The sequence below is a fragment of the Balaenoptera physalus genome (assembly GCF_965194825.1).
Source record: "Balaenoptera physalus genome assembly, chromosome: 20".
In the NCBI taxonomy this organism is placed as follows: domain Eukaryota; kingdom Metazoa; phylum Chordata; class Mammalia; order Artiodactyla; family Balaenopteridae; genus Balaenoptera; species Balaenoptera physalus.
In genome coordinates, this window is record NC_138901.1 from 17862702 (window position 1) to 17879255 (window position 16554).

The window sequence follows — 16554 nt, forward strand, 5'->3', positions numbered from 1 at the left end:
GGGTGGGGGGCGGGGGTCACCACAAGCCCATTCACCGGCTCCCTCTTGGTAGTCGCTCCAGCTCCCCTTCCTTCCTCCTTTCCGTCTTTCCTCCCTCCTAATTTGCTACTGGCGGCGGCGGCAGCTGCTTCTCTGACGGCGGGGGAGGGACCCCGGGGGCAGCTCAGAGCGCGGCTGGTGCTCGGGTGGCGGAGGGAGAAAGAAGGAAAGGGAGGCGGTGAGTGAACGGCGGCTCTCAGGGAGGGAGAGAGGGGGAGGGAGGAAGGCGGAGGGATATTCGGGCCGGACCTCTCCGCGGCGGCACCGCGCTACATGTCGATTGGCTGCCGCTGTGGCCACGCGGAATCCCCAATTGGCCAGGCGGTCAGCGTTGAAGGGCCGCCCTGCGCCCATTCGCCCGCTGGTTTCAAGGCCCGGGGTTGGCTGGGCGGGCAGCGGGATGGGGGCGCGGATTGGTCGAGGGGCGGGAGATTGGGGTGAGGCCGGCCAGAGCCGGCCGCTGATTGGATTGGCCTGGTAAGGGCCGTTGAGCTGAGGCTGTCTGGGCGCTGGGAGGAGGGTGGACCGAAGGTAAGACTCCGGACCTGTGTGATTGGCTGGGATACTAGACGTTGATAGGATAGGGCACCCTAAAATACTGGGGAGAGGAAGTTTGGGGTCGGGGCGTCGGAAAGGCGGGAGGTGCCCCGCCGCTTTAGAAGCCCGGCGCAGTGCACGACGGGACGCCTCCGGGAAGGGGCGGAGCCGTGTCCGGGCTGCGGTTGGGAAAGCGCCGTCACTCCGAGGGGCGTGTTGAAGAGGGTTTCGCGGGCTCGAGCGGGGGAGGGGGGACCGTTAAAACCCTGCACCGCGCCCACAGGAAGCTGCTTTATTGGCTAGGCCTACTTGGTACCAGGCTCTCGGCTGGGAAGGACCTTGAAGACCATGCGGTTCAACTTCCAATTTGCAGATGTGGAAACTGAAGCCGAGAGAGGGTATGCACCTTGTCCAAGGTTACTCAGCCGGTTAGTGGCCTTATTGGGACTGGACTCAAGCGCTCCTGACTGCTCTTGGCCTTACACGCATCTCCTCCAAGGAGGTGAATGCTAATGCAGTTCCTTTAGACCTATTTATAGTTTGAGGCCTGTGCTGTTATAAGGTCTAACTTATGTGGTTTGGACAATTGGATTCCTCTTACACCCTCATTCTTAGCTATCAGGTACTTGAAAGAATAGAAATGTTTCATCCTGCGAAGGTGGCCCTTTTATAAAGGCGCAACCGTGAACCAGAAATAATGTGTGTACAGGCATAAAGGATCGTGGTTCTTAGCCTTTTTTAGTTATAAGCCCTCAAAGAAACTAATGAAAGCTTTTCCTTAGCAAAATGCACATAAAGAAAATGTGCGTACAGTTTCTTGACTTCCCCTTGCATTGGTACAGGGACTCCAGGTGAAGAATTTCCAGAATTGTTACATTTTCACCATATTGATCTAGGGTTAATTGGATGCAGCTAGCTTATAGAGCTCTTTACTGTATAGCTTCAGCTTGTGGAAAAATTGCCCTACTCTAGCCATACTGGGAAAGCCTAAGAGCAACTCTGTCCTTGCTGAGAAGTTCCAACCAAGTTAGGAAGTTTCCTGGTGGTCTAGTGGTTAGGATTGCGCGCTTTCACTGCCGTGGCCTGGGTTCAGTCCCTGGCTGGGGAACTGATATTCTGCCAGCCACGCAGCGCACACACAAAAAAAGAATTAGGAAAGGTTGGCCACCTACCTTTATTCCTTAAAGGAAGACGAGATCTTTCTCTGCCAGAAATATCTGGAGTTCTAAAGCTGGAAGTGTGGGGACACCGTTCCTTACCCATCCTGTGACTAGTTGATTTCCTGTGGTTTAGCAGTCCTTTTAATCTCAGCCTTTTGCTTCATCTATCAGCTGATGAAGAACTGCCCTGTGTGTGTAACTTTATTAGGAATCAATGAAGGTTAAGTGAGATGACGTCCATCAAAATCTTTGTATTGTCTTTATGAGGATTACCCATACTACAGATGATCCGCAAGTCTGTTTCACTCCAAGCCAAGTTTCTCCTGTCCTCTTATCAGTTTGCTGAGACACCTCCTCTGCTCAACATCAGTCATGATACTACCAGTGAGGGGAAGTGGATTTTTAAAGTAGCTGGAATAAAATGCTGGGAAGATAAATGTTTTGCAGCAAAGTTCTAGTCAAACATAAGGTCCTCACCACAGCCAACTAAAATGATTTTTTAGTTGAGCTAAGTAAGATAGGTGCTATGTAGTCCCTATCAAAAACAGCCAACACTGTCATGCATTCAGCAGATGCTACTGGGCGCTATAATGTGAGTGCTTAGCACTAAGATTCCAGAAACTGACTGCCTGAGTTCATAACCCAACTCTGCCACTTCTTAGCTTGTGTGATTTTCTTTGCTTTATGTAAAGTGGGGCTAATAATTGTACCTGTCTCATACACAACTTTTAGGAGGTCTTAGTGAGTTGATACATGTTAAGAGCTAGTAACACTGCCTGGCATCTTGTATATGTTGTATATACATTGGCTATTATCTATTTAGCATGTAGTTTGTACGAAGCGAGTGGTTCTTGGCCCTTGGCCTATTAGGGAAGAAAGACTTTAATCAATTAATCTCACAAACAGATGTAAAGTTGTAAAAGTGAGAGCCACCAAAGAATGACCCAGCCAGGAGGCTCAGGGAAAACGTACTTGAGAAAGAGAAGAGTTATTCAGGTGGAGAAGGGACGAACAAACATGTGCAAAGGCCCTGTGGTGGGAGGGAGCTCGGGGATTATAAGAAACTTGCAAGAAAGCCGGCACACCCAAAATACAGGGAACAAGGGATTGAGATAAAGCTAGAGTGTTGAGTAAGGGAAAGACCATGTGAGAGCCTCGCATGCCATGCAGATGCTTTTGTCTATATCCTAAGACCAGAGGGCAGCTACTCAAAGGTTTTAAAAAGGTCGTTGGTTGCAATGTGAAGATTAAGACTGGAACGAGGGAAGAGCAGATGCAAGGAAACCAGTTAGGAGGCCATTGCAGTAATCCAGATATGAGCTGATACTTGTAGAAAGCAGAAAGGTAGAAGGAAGAGTGGAAATAGAGATAGGTATTGAACTTGGTAATTGATTGGAAGGAGAGGGAGGTGTCACTGGTGCCTGCTAGATTTCCGGATGGTGATGCCATTTGCAGTGTTTCCCAAGTAGGAGGAATTGGAGGCCATGTGGTTTAGTGAATGTGGAGAGGTACACTGGGGCTTCAGGTTGTATTTCTTGAGCTGTGTATGGAGTCCATGGGTTTTAATATGCTATTCTCTATAACAGGAATATTCATGTCCAGTGAACAATTCTGAAATTAAAGAGAGAAAGTGGATTTCAGTCTTACTCTGCCACTTCCTGCTGTCTGAGCCTGAGCAAGTTACTTAACCTCTTAGTCTTGTGAAATGGGAGAATCTCTGCCACACCATTGGGTCATCTGAGCATGAATGGGAGTTGTGAAAGTGCTCGGGTGCAAGTGTCTTATGCCGGGAGTTGTTCACCACTATCTGTTGAACAATGAATTGGTGAATGGATGAGATCAGATGGCATTCTCCAGCTCAGTCCCCCCGCCAACCCATGGTGCTTATGTGTGAGGAGACTGTCTGCGAGGGGAGAAGCAATCACGCTATGACCTGATGCCTTTTCCTCCTGAGCAAAGCTGGCTGACCTCAGAGGGGTACATGCAACTCGTCCTTATGGCCCGTGAGAAGTGATGGTCTAGCTTTGTAAAAGCCGCTTTAAAACTTAACTTCACCGTCTTTTCCAGTGTTATCCACACTAGCGCCCATGTGTACCATTGGTCAGATCAAGCCAGTCATATCATTTCATCCTGCATGAGTGCTCAGCACTATCCTAGGCCTGTCCCCTGCCTAGCTTCCCTCCTCGTCTCTCCCAGTCTTCAAGTCATGCACAAGTTTGTTTCTTTGTTCATTCATTCAACTACATGAATCTATTAGATGTACCCCCACCTCCCAGGTTATTTCAGGTATAACATGGGGATGTGATAAAGTCCATAAGAAAGGTTCAAACCAAATGCTGTCATGGAGCTAAAATAGAGGAGGAGGAGGAGAGATTTTTTTCCTGGCTTGTGAGAGTACTTAGTAGACAAGGGGGCTTTGAGCTGAACCTTGAAGGATTGGAGAACTATGTAAATATAGAGTTTGCAATGAAGCCTTCTGTAACTAAGGTAGTGCACATTTATATCTTCACTTACTAACAGTGTGATCTTGGGAATGCTTATTTGATATCTTTGTATCTCAGTTTCCTCAGCTGTAAAATGGAGGTAATAGTTTTAGCCAGGGTTGGCTTATAGGTGTGAGACCTATACAGTCACACAGGTGCTTAGAAATGCTGGCCCCTCACTTGGTTTAATGCTCTGCTGTCACCATGTTGAAATTCTTAATAATTTTTGAACAAGGGGCCCTGCAAATTGTGTCCTGATCTTGCCTTGTAGGATTATTGCAAAGTCCTAAGAAGTTAATACATGTAAATTTCTTAGAACAGTGAGGGCCTGGCATATGATGAGGGTTCAGTAAGTGCCAGCTGTTATTATTGTTATTATCCTCTGAACTCTTATTACAGTGTAGCTCACAGTATACCTCATAGTTTATTTAGCATTTAAATAACCAACAGATATATATTTTTTTTTTTATAGAATTTTTTTTTTAATTTATTTATTTTTGGCTGTGTTGGGTCTTCGTTTCTGTGCGAGGGCTTTCTCTAGTTGCGGCAAGCGGGGGCCACTCTTCATCGCGGTGCGCGGGCCTCTCACTATCGCGGCTTCTCTTGTTGCGGAGCACAGGCTCCAGACGCGCAGGCTCAGTAGCTGTGGCTCACGGGCTTAGTTGCTCCGCAGCATGTGGGATCTTCCCAGACCAGGGCTCGAACCCGTGTCCCCTGCATCGGCAGGCAGACTCTCAACCGCTGCGCCACCAGGGAAGCCCAACAACAGATATTTTTGAGTGCCTGTTCTATAAAGGTACTGGATGGGTCACAAAGATGAATAGGACAGTACCTCCTCCCCTAGTTGGTGGAATAAAGCATGTATTTTAAGCATACTGATCAGTAATAAATAATGAAATATGTCATATGATGAGTATAGAAATTTTTAAAAGTAGATTTTTGGGCTCCACCTTCAGAGAATCTTAGTAGCTCTGGTGTGGGGCTTCAGAATCAGTCCCCCAGGTGATTTTATTTATTTATTTATTTTTTCTGATGTGGACCATTTTTAAAGTCTTTATTGAATTTGTTACAATATTGCTTCTGTTTTATGTTTTGGTTTTTTGGTCACAAGACACGTGGGATCTTAGCTCTCCGACCAAGGATCAAACCCGCACCCCCTGCACTGGAAGGCGAAGTCTTAACCACTGGACCACCAGGGAAGTCCCCCCGCCAGGTGATTTTAATGAACAGGCAACTTTTAAACCACGGGCATTAACTCCAGGGAGGTCATGTGGAATAGAGGCAAAAAGCTTGGCATTGGAGTTGGTCAGGCTGGGGTTCAAGTTCTGCCATCTACTAGCTCTGTTACTTTGCATAAGTTATTTAGCTTCTCAGTTTCCTCATTTGTAAACATTAAAACCATACTTTAAAGATTAAATTTTAAGATGGTTGAAAAGCTGAGCACATAGTGGACACTTAATTATGGGTTTTTTTTTCTAGAAGGAGGAGATGGTATCCCAGGAAGGGGCAGTCAAAGAGGGCTTCCTGGAGGAGAGGATAATCCACCCCTATACAACCAGTATGGTTTGGATGGGGAGAAAATCCTCTGATTACACACTCTAGCAACAGCCAAGATATTAGGTGAATATTAGAGGAATGCTAAGTCACAAAATAATTGATAGGATTTAGTGGCTGATTGGAGACAGAGGAGAGAGAAGAATGAAAGGTGAGTCCTAGGTCTCCAGCCTTGAGTTTTTTTTTTTTTTTTTTAACTCTTTCATAAAGTTTTTAATAAGCTATAATTTTCTTACGTGTACACTAGTAACCTTAAAAAGACAAATACTACCAAATGTTAACTACTGTACAATTTATAAAAAGTATAATTTTAAGAATTTGGAATAATAAAGGGAAGGTACCTACTTCAAATGGATTAAATAAGAAAATGCCACTTCTTAAGAAATTTCACCAGGAAATGGGAAATTTCCACTTTGTCTAAAGGAACACCAAAACCTTTTACTGAAGTCAGAGACCTTGCTATTTTTGTTCAAGACTTCATCTACACAGTTTCAAATAAACCCTAAAAAATATTTTCCAGTACATATAAGGCCGCTACACAGAGTACGTGACGGGAAAAAAGGACTCCGTCTGAATGAGAAGTCGTGAAGAACAGAGATATGTCTTGCTCACCTTTACATCTCCAGTGCCTAGCACAGTGCCTGGCTCACGGTGAAAATGCTTAAACAGTGGTTGTTGCTTTGCACTGAACCAGGCAGATGATACACCCTTCTACCTCTGGTTCGATTTTCATTCCATATTAAGCACGACCTGAGCTGCAGTCCTGGTTCTTGGCCCTTGACGTTAACTTGAATAAAGTAAGCCCATATGCATACACTTTCTACATCAGTTCTTCTGACAGGATCCTCACAGCCTTGAGTATTTTTGAGAGTAATCATTTTAAAAACAAGACCATGTATAGGAGCTGAGTTGGTGCAGAAAGGTGGGGTAGAGGTTGGGGGAGGGGTCGTGTGTATCCAGTTTTAGAAACATTTAGTCTTTCAGGTCATAAGGGGACAATCAAGGGAAACTGTACATTTTTTTTTTTTTTGGCTGGGCCGCCCAGCTTGAGGGATCTTAGTTCCCTGACCAGGGATTGAACCTGGGCCCCCGGCAGTGGAAGCTCTGGGTCCTAACCACTGGACCACCAGGGAATTCCCAGAAACTGTACATTCTTGATTGGGATTTGGGAGAAAGGCTGGTGCTTGGGAAAGAAGAAGTTAGAAGTCAATAGATCAGAAACAATCACTGAGCTCCCAAGGATAAATTATGTCTTAACATTCTATAAAGAGAGAAAGAAAAGCAAAAGATTTTGGAACTGGAAATGGGGTTACAAACTAGTAGACACTAAAAGTGAGAGGGAGAAAAGAAGGAACAGCAGAGGTAGAAAAAGAAGTGGGAGAGTGGACTGTTCATAGCTGTGGTGGTCTGAATAATGTTCCCCAAAAGATATCCACGTGCTAATCCCTGGAACCCAAGAATATGTTACTTTACCTGGCAAAAGGGACTTTGCAGCTGTGGTTAAATTAAGGATTTTGCGATGGGGAGATTATCCTGGATTGTCTGGGTGGACCCGGTGTACACAAAGGTCCTTAGAAGAAGGAGACAGGAGGATGAGAGTCAGAAAGGGAGATGTGATGGCAGAGGTAAAAGCCTGAGTGATGTGGGGCCATGAGCCAGGGAATGTTGGCAGCCTCTGGAAGCTGGAAGAGGCAAGGAACAGATTCTGCCTTAGGGCTTCCAGAAGGAACACAGTTCTGCTGACCCATTTTAGACTTCTTTCAGAACTGTAAGAGAATAAATTTGTGTTGCTCTAAGCACTAAGATTGTAGTAATTTGTTACAGTAGTGATAGGAAACTACTGCAGTGGTTAACAACTGAAAACAACCTAAATACCTAACAGTGATGGATTGGTTAAATAAGTTACAATACATTAGTGTGATGGACTGTTATAATTGTAGTTAACCATTAAAAATTATGCTGTAGAAGATAATCGTGTGGGAAGTGTTCATAGTAGATTGCCAAGTACAGAAAACAAGTTAAAATATTGTAGGTATTTATGTGAAAATTTCATCAAGAGGTACACCTAAGAGTCATGCATTTTTTGCACTGACTGTATGTATGGTATACCTCAAAAAGTTTTGCAGATTGCACATAGATGTCCTGTTTGGTTCAAAGAAGGGAAGCATGTATTATACCTGTGTATTCATGAATAGGGAAAAGACTGGGAATGTATAAACCAAATGTTAATAATGGCTGTCTCTGGGTGGTAGGATTACAGATGATTTTTATATTCATTTTTTGTTCTTCTCTGTGTATTCCAATTTTTCTTCAGTGAACAAGTATTACTTTTTTGATCAAAAAATATATTTAAAAAATTAGTTTTTAAAAATCAAGGGAAAGGGGTAAGGAGAAAGTCTGGAGAAGGATTTGCAAGCTCAAGGGCAAGGGCCCTGCAGCACCTGGCACAACCAAGCCTCTATAAACAATTCTCTGAAAATAGGTGATTTTATTTTGGCGGGGGTACTGGGGGCATGCCGCATGGCATGTGGGATCTTAGTTCCCCGACACGGGATCGAATCCTCGCCCCCTGCATTGGAAGCGCGGAGTCTTAACCACCGGACTGCCAGGGAAGTCCCAATAGGTGATTTTTTTTAAAATTGTATCCCCCCCACCCCAAAGCAGAAAGGCACTCAGTACTGGGGACATAGAGAGAAGGAAGAAGAAGAAGAAAAAAGGCAATATAGAGATAAAAGCTTCCTGGATCCTGAGTTAGGAGGGCCTCCAAGAGATGCGAAGGAAGTGGAGCAGATTGTCTAGTCTTACCCCTGCCCCCTTCTGTGTTTGCCAAAGAGTCTGGAGACAGACCAGACACCCTCAGCCGTTTTCTCCTTTCATTTATTCAGTCCTCCTTTATTTTTTTCCTTTGTTCTTTTTCTAATTATCAAAGTAATACATGCTTCTCACTGGAAAAGTTTGAAAAGCATGAAGAGTTAAGCAGAAATCACCTGTAATCCCAAATTACATCCACCACTGAAATACTGGCATACTTCTCAACGTAGTTCAATTTTAAATGAAAATTGAAGTATTACTATGTAACATTTTTGTCAACCCCCCCCCAAAAAAAGTGTACTTTCAAGAATTTTAAATTGGTTCAGCTCATTGTCAGGTTGCGTTAAAAATTAGTATGAACTAAACATATTTGGACTGGCTCTGAATGGGTTTTCATACTGGTAGCGCAATGGAGAAGTAAGTGAAGCCTTTTAACGTTGACTTAAGCTTTTTAAAAAGTACCAGTAGAATAAGGTAAAAATTGAAAATCATTGAAGTACGCCCAGTGGATCACAAACCCTGAGGATCACTGAGGCCTCTTTTCCTGGCCAGGTGTTACAGGGAATCCTGTGTTCTGGGCCAGCGCTCCTCTAATCTTATGTTCTTTTTTTCTTTATTTAATTGAGTACATACTCAATTTTGATTACCTGCTTTGTTGTTTTGGGGAAAACCCAGCTCTCTTCCTGTTGTGTGTCTCCTTTATTCTCACAACAGTTTCTGACATCAGATATATGGGGATTTTCCCCCACCAAGCAATTCTCTGATACTGAGGGTCAATTTAACTCAATTCTGACGCTGTCTACCTGGAGATAGATCCCACAAGTTAAGGGCACAGTCCCATGAGACTGCCCCCCACTTCAGATGCCAATTATAAGTAGCAGGCCCCCAGGTGACCCAGAACTTCTGTCTGACTTGGCTACAAATCTGAGGCCTCCATGACCTCCTCCTTGGGGTCTATTTATTTGCTGGAGTGGCTCACAAAACTCAGGGAAACACATTTACCAGTTTATTAAAGGATATGATAAAGGATACAGATGAACAGCCAGATGAAGAGATACATACATAAGGTGAAGTCTGGGAGGGTCTGAGCACAGGAGCTGCTGTCCGCATGGAGTTGGGGTGCATCACCCCCCAGGTGTTCACTCACCTGGAAGCTCCCGAACCCCCTACTATTAGGATTTTTATAGGGGTTTCCTCATGTAGGCATGATCAATTATTAACTCCATTTCCAGCCCCTCTGCCCTCTTTAGAGAAGCTGGGGGTAAGAGGCAGGGCTGAAAATTCCAAGCTTCTAATTATGGCTTGGTCTTTCTGGTGACCAGCTGCCATCCAGGAGCCCAGCCAGAGTCACCTTATTAGAACAAAAGATGCTCCTAGTATTAGCACTTGAAATTTACAAGGGTTTCAGGAGCCCTGTGTCAGGGATGGGGTAAATGTGCCAGGAACCGGGGGCAGAGATTAATATATATATGTTTTTTCTGTTATCTCACATTTGTACATTTTGTATGCACGTATCTTTTGTCCCCTATTAGGCTATAACTCAAGGTTTCTCAACCTTGGTGCCATTAGTATTTTGGACCAAATAATTCTTTGTTGTGGGGAGCTGTCCTGTGCACTGCAGGATTCTTTAGCAGCATCCTTGCCAATAGCACACCCCCTCAAACCCAGAAAAATCTCTCCAGACCTTGCTAATTTTCCCCTCGTGGCAAAAATCACTCTCCTACTCCTGCAGTTGAGAACCACTGCTCCTTGAGGTCAGATGTTTTATAAATTCCTATGTTCCACATAGTTAGTTTATTGTCCAAACAGTATCATTGCCTCATAAGAATAATAGCTAATATTTATAAAGCCCTTACTCTTTGTACTGTTCTAAGCTCGTTACATATATTAACTCATTTAATCTTCACAACAACCCTATGAGATAGGTACTATTATTATGCCCTTCTTATAGTCAAGAAACTAAGACTCAAAAGAGGTTAGGTAAGTTGTTCAAGGTCACCCACCTGGGAAGTAACACCTGGGATTTGCCTAACCCAGGCAGTCCAGCTGCAGATTCTGGGCTCTCAACCATTTTGCTATCTACTGCTTATAAATACAAAGAAAAAAATTAACTCATTAAAAAAAAAGAAAAAAAAAAGGAGGGGTGGAATTCCCTAGCGGTCCAGTGGTTAGGATTCCTCGCTCCCACTGTAGGGAGCAAGGGTTCAGTCCCTGGTCAGGAAACTAGGATCCCGCGTGCCACGTGGCCAAAAGAAAAAAACAGCCGAACGTTGTCCCTCTGCCCACAGAATTTGCATAGGCAAACACATGGTAAAAATGAAATTTTCTATTCTGCCATTTTCACAAAACATAATATAGCAACGCATTTTGCCATGTTGCTAAAATTTTATCAGTTGTTTGAATGGCTGCATCATATTCTGTCAAGAAGACAGACAATAACATGACCAGTCCCTTCTTACTGGGCATTTTGATTATTGCGGATATTTCATTTGAAACATTATAATCAATTTTTAAAGTATAATTTACAGACAATAATGTGCATCCATTTTAAGGGTACAGTTTGATAAATTTTGACAAAGGTATAAACCCATGCTATGACCAAAACAAGATATGGGACATTTTCATCGCCTTTGTTTCTTTCTGTAGTGGCGTGCTGAAGGTGGCTAGTACCCTAGTACCAGCTCAGGAGAACCAATTTTATGTACATCTCTTCTCAAATCTACATTTAGTGATATCACATTAGTAGCTCAAAATTGACCATGGTGGTGGGCTTCCCTGGTGGCGCAGTGGTTAAGAATCCACCTGCCAATGCAGGGGACACGGGTTCGAGCCCTGTTCCGGGAAGATCCCACATGCCGCGGAGCAACTAAGCCCGTGTGCCGCAACTACTGAGCCTGCGCTCTAGAGCCCGCGAGTCACAACTACTGAAGCCCACACACCTAGAGCCTGTGCTCTGCAACAAGAGAAGCCACCACAATGAGAAGCCTGCGCCTCGCAACAAAGAGTAGCCCCCGCTCGCTGCAACTAGAGAAAGCCCACGTGCAGCAGCGAAGACCCAATGCAGCCAAAAATTAAATAAATGAATAAATTTATTAAAAAAAAATTGACCATGGTGGGAATATTTACACCACAAAAATTGGTAAAGCGCCACAAATCAGGGCTTTAAAAAATTTTTTTAGAACCAGTTTACCAGTACCACAGCTTATGCCCCTTTGCAGTCAACCCTCCATCTTACAACCACAGTCTGCTTTCTGCCATCTTTCTTTTGCATTTTTAAAGGATTCTAGGGACTTCCCTGGTGGTCCAGTCGTTAAGACTCCATGCTTCCAACGCAGGCGGCACAGGTTTGATCCCTGGTCAGGGAACTAAGATCCCACATGCCGCTCAGCGTGGCCAAAAAAAAAAAAAAAAAAAAAAAGCTATAAATAAAATCATGCAGCATATACTCTTTTGTGCCTAGCTTCTTTTGCTCAGTGTTTTATTTATTTATTTATTTTTTGAGATTCATCAGCATTGTTGCACATAACAATAGTTCATTCCTTTTCATTGTATTCCATTGCATGGATATACAACTTGGCCAGAGCCTTTATTTTGGTTTCCACAGGAAGGAACAGGTGAAGCTGGGTAAGCAGGCTTAGGATTGGCTAGTTTAATAATTTCAGTGGGCATAGGGACTGTCTCTAGTTGTCTGGTATCTGGCCCTGGGGTGATAGGGCAGAGGAATAGTGACTCTGATTGTGAGAGCCTGATAAAGTAGGTGGTTGGAGTAAGGGTTTTGGATCGGTTGGTTTATACATAAAAGGTGCACTGGCAGGAGAATGGTTTACTATCTCTAAGAATTGGCTAGTGTTGGGAGGGCTAGTCTGTCCAGGGCTAGCAAAGCCCCAAGATGTCAAGATGTCAAATACAGAAAATTTTTGAAAACACGATTAATACACCTTGTTGAAAGGTTAATCTAGGGACTTCCCTGGTGGTGCAGTGGTTAAGAATCCACCAATGCAGGGGACACAGGTTCGAGCCCTGGTCCAGGAAGATCCCACATGCCGCAGAGCAATTAAGCCCGTGCGCCACAACTACTGAGGCCGCGTGCCACAACTACTGAAGCCTGCATGCCTAGAGCCCGTGCTCCACAACAAGAGAAGCCACTGCAATGAGAAGCCCACGCACCACAACAAAGAGTAGCCCCTGCTCGCCGCAACTAGAGAAAGCCCGCGTGCAGCAACGAAGACCCAACGCAGCCAGAAATAAATAAATTTATAAAAAAGAAGAAGGAAAGAAAGGTTAAACTAATCTAGAAAGAATCTGAACTCTGGGATGCTAAGCATAGCTGAAACAAACCTACATAACAGATGGTGCGACCTGGCCCCCTTGTCACACTTGGCCCTAAGATTCTCCTAGCCAGGCTAATACCCTACAATCAGTAGATTGGAGGATCCTTTGGGAAAACTGACCAGCTCAAGAAGAAATACCTATAGATACTATATTAGTCTCCTAGGGCTGTTATAACAAATTACCAAAATCTTGGTAGCTTAAAACAAAATAAATTTATTCTTTCTCAGTTCTGGAAGTCAGAAGTCTGAAATCCATCAAGTCTGAAAACATGTCAGCAGGGCCACATCCCCTTTGGAGCCTCTAGGAAGCATTTCTTTCTTTGCCTTTTCCAGCTTCTGGTGGCTCCAGGTGTTCCTTGGCATGTAGCATCATCACTCCAGTCTGCCTCCATCTTCACATCACTTTCTCCTCTCTGTCTCTCCTCTGTGTATCTCTTATAGACACTTGTTATTGGGTTTGGGGCCCACCCAGATAATCCAGGGTGGTCTTATCTCAAAATCCTTAACTTAGTTACATTTGCAAAGACCCTTTTTCCAAATAAGGTCACATTCACAGATTATGGGGATTAGGATGTGGATATATCTTTTGGGGGGGACACTATTCAACCCACTAAGAGCTGAGAGTCCCAAGTGAAAGTCAACTCGCTATAGTAATGTCCAACTGCGAAGCCCTGTCTCAGAACACAGAGCTTCCAGAAAACTTTAGTGCCTCAGTCTTAAACATGAATGGACTGTCAAAGATTACCAGGTAGTTGAAGAAAATCTCTAACATGAAAGACAAAGACCAAACAAATAAACAAGAACAAAGGAACTTAGAGGATACAGAAACAGCACAGAGACCAGAACAAAACAAAGTATAACTTAAAAAGATGATGGGGGGGGGGGGCGCTTCCCTGGTGGCACAGTGGTTAAGAATCCGCCTGCCAATGCAGGGGACATGGGTTTGAGCCCTGGTCTGGGAAGATCCCACATGCTGCGAAGCAACTGGGCCCGTGAGCCACAACTACTGAGCCTGCGCGTCTGGAGCCTGTGCTCCGCAACAAGAGAGGCCGCGATAGTGAGAAGCCCACGCACCGTGATGAAGAGTGGCCCCCGCTTGCCACAACTAGAGGAAGCCCTCGCACAGAAACGAAGACCCAACACAGCCATAAATTAATTAATTAATTAAAACACCCTCTTCTCACCCCTGCTGATCCATCTCCTGTCCCTATAATTAAAAAAAAAAAAAGTGATAGGGGACTTCCCTGGTCGTCCAGTGGCTAAGACCCTGAGCTCCTAATGCAGGGGGCCTGGGTTCAATCCCTGGTCAGGGAACTAGATCCCACATGCATGCCACAACTAAGAGTTTGCATGCTGCAACTAAGGCCCAGTGCAGCCAAAAATAAGTAAATATTGAAAAAAAAAAAAAAGATGATGGGTACTTCCCTGGTGGTCCAGTGGCTAAGACTCCACATTCCCAATGCAGGGAGCCCGGGTTCGATCCCCGGTCGGGGAACTAAGATCCCACATACCGCAACTTAGCTCACACACCATAATGAAAAGCCCATATGCCACAGCGAAGACCCAGCACAGCCAAAATAAATAAATAAAGATAAATTTATAAAAAGATAAATAGGGGCTTCCCTGGTGGCGCAGTGGTTGAGAATCTGCCTGCCAATGCAGGGGACATGGGTTCGAGCCCTGGTCTGGGAGGATCCCACATGCCGCGGAGCAACTAGGCCCATGAGCCACAATTACTGAGCCTGCGTGTCTGGAGAGGCCACGATAATGAGAGGCCCCGCGCACCGCGATGAAGAGTGGCCCCCACTTGCCACAACTAGAGAAAGCCCTCGCACAGAAACGAAGACCCAACACAGCCATAAATAAATAAAATAGTGTTTAAATAAATAAGAATAAAAATAAAAAGCCAGCTTGTATATCACCTGCTCTTTAAAAAAAAAAAAAAAAAATATTCTCAGATATGGTGATGTTACATCCAAGAAATAAGAACAGAAGGGTATGTATGTTAAAAAGGAATAAAACAGGGGCTTCCCTGGTGGTGCAGTGGTTGAGAGCCTGCCTGCCAATGCAGGGGACACGGGTTCGAGCTCTGGTCTGGGAAGATCCCACATGCCGCGGAGCAACTGGGCCCGTGAGCCACAACTGCTGAGCCTGCGCGTCTGGAGCCTGTGCTCCGCAACAAGAGGTCGCGATAGTGAGAGGCCTGTGCACCGTGATGAAGAGTGGCCCCCGCTTGCCGCAACTAGAGAAAGCCCTTGCACAGAAACGAAGACCCAACACAGGTAGAAATAAATAAATAAATAAATAATAAAAATAAAGGAATTCCTAAAAAAAAAAAAAAAGGAATAAAACAGATCTTAAGAATATGATAACCAATAACTTCAATCAAAGGGTTGGAAGATAAAATTGAGAATATATCCTTTTTTAAAGAAAACGCTGGGGAATTCTCTGGCGGTCCAGTGGTTAGGACTGCGCTTTCACTGCCAAGGGCCCGGGTTCGATCCCTGGTTGGGAAACTAAGATTCCACAGGCTGCGCAGACTGGCCCTCCCCGAAAAAATAACCTGGAAAATCGTCATGAAAAGATTTTTGAAAGCTAGAAGTAGCCCAGGAGGATTAACATTCAACTAAGAGGAGTTACAGAGAAATAGAGAAAAGTGGAGGGGAAGCAATCATTGAAGGAATAATTCAAAAAATCAAATCAAAACTAAATGGCCTACATCTCCAGAATGAGAAGCCCACTGAGTTCCCAACATAATGGATGGAAAAGAAATCAGAAATTTCAGGTCATCGAGTAAATAGAGGAAGGTTACTAAAAACTTCCGAGAGAAAAAGTGGTTAACATTCAAAGGAACAGCTGTCAGAATGGTACCATGCTTCCCATCAGCCATGCTGGAAGATGGTGGAGGAATGCTTTCGAATTATTTATGACCTATAACTTTATGAATTAGCCAAATTGTGAATTCAGTAAAGTAAGCATATTTTCAGATGCGTGAAATCTTAAAAAATTTTACTTCCTACCCATATGCCCTTTCTCAGGAAACGTCTGGAGGATATGGTACACCAAAATGAGAATAAACCAAGAAACAGGAAGACGTCATCCTGGAAACAGGATATTCAACAGAGGTGAGAAATGAAGAGAATCTTCAAGATGATGATGAAAGGAAATCCCAGGGTGACATAACCTGGCTGCCGGCCTTTGAGAGTAATCAGGACTGGGGCAGGAGGACAGAAGGGACGTCTCCAAGAAATCAGATGAAATGAATAGAGGAAAAATTTACACCTCTGGTGATGGTGGAGAATAAATTCATTATAGGGACATGGAAAACTAAGCAAAAAAAAATTTTTTTTGTTTTGTTTTGTTTTGAATTAATGATTAACTCCAGGAAAAAAATGTTTTAAAAAACTGAGAAAGAAACAAAGCTTAATCATAGTAGACTAGCTTGGCTGTGGATAATATTTATGGAGGCGTAATTGTGTCAACAGAGTATGGATGTTGATCTCCACCAACCCCAGCACTTATGGGCTTTCCTCCTTGTAGACTGCATTCCGGCCAGCAGGAGTGCTCTTTGTTCCAACTACCCAGGGCTTCTTTCATTTAAATGGGAGTTAAGTTAATTAAATTCAGTTAGTAAATTAA

The 16554-nt window shown here is 44.1% G+C and overlaps 1 long non-coding RNA gene across 3 annotated transcripts; it reads left to right on the forward strand.

The window, feature by feature from the left end:
* Positions 1-78: 78 nt before the first annotated feature.
* LOC309650693 lies at positions 79-16554 on the forward strand. Of its 3 annotated transcripts, none has more exons than XR_014257686.1 (4): positions 79-217; positions 880-974; positions 5331-5449; positions 15954-16554. It is a non-coding gene; the product is annotated as an uncharacterized lncRNA (long non-coding RNA). The 3 variants fall into 3 exon arrangements; XR_014257687.1 differs by lacking the exon at positions 79-217 and adding an exon at positions 482-570; XR_014257688.1 differs by lacking the exon at positions 79-217 and having other exon boundaries at positions 606-974.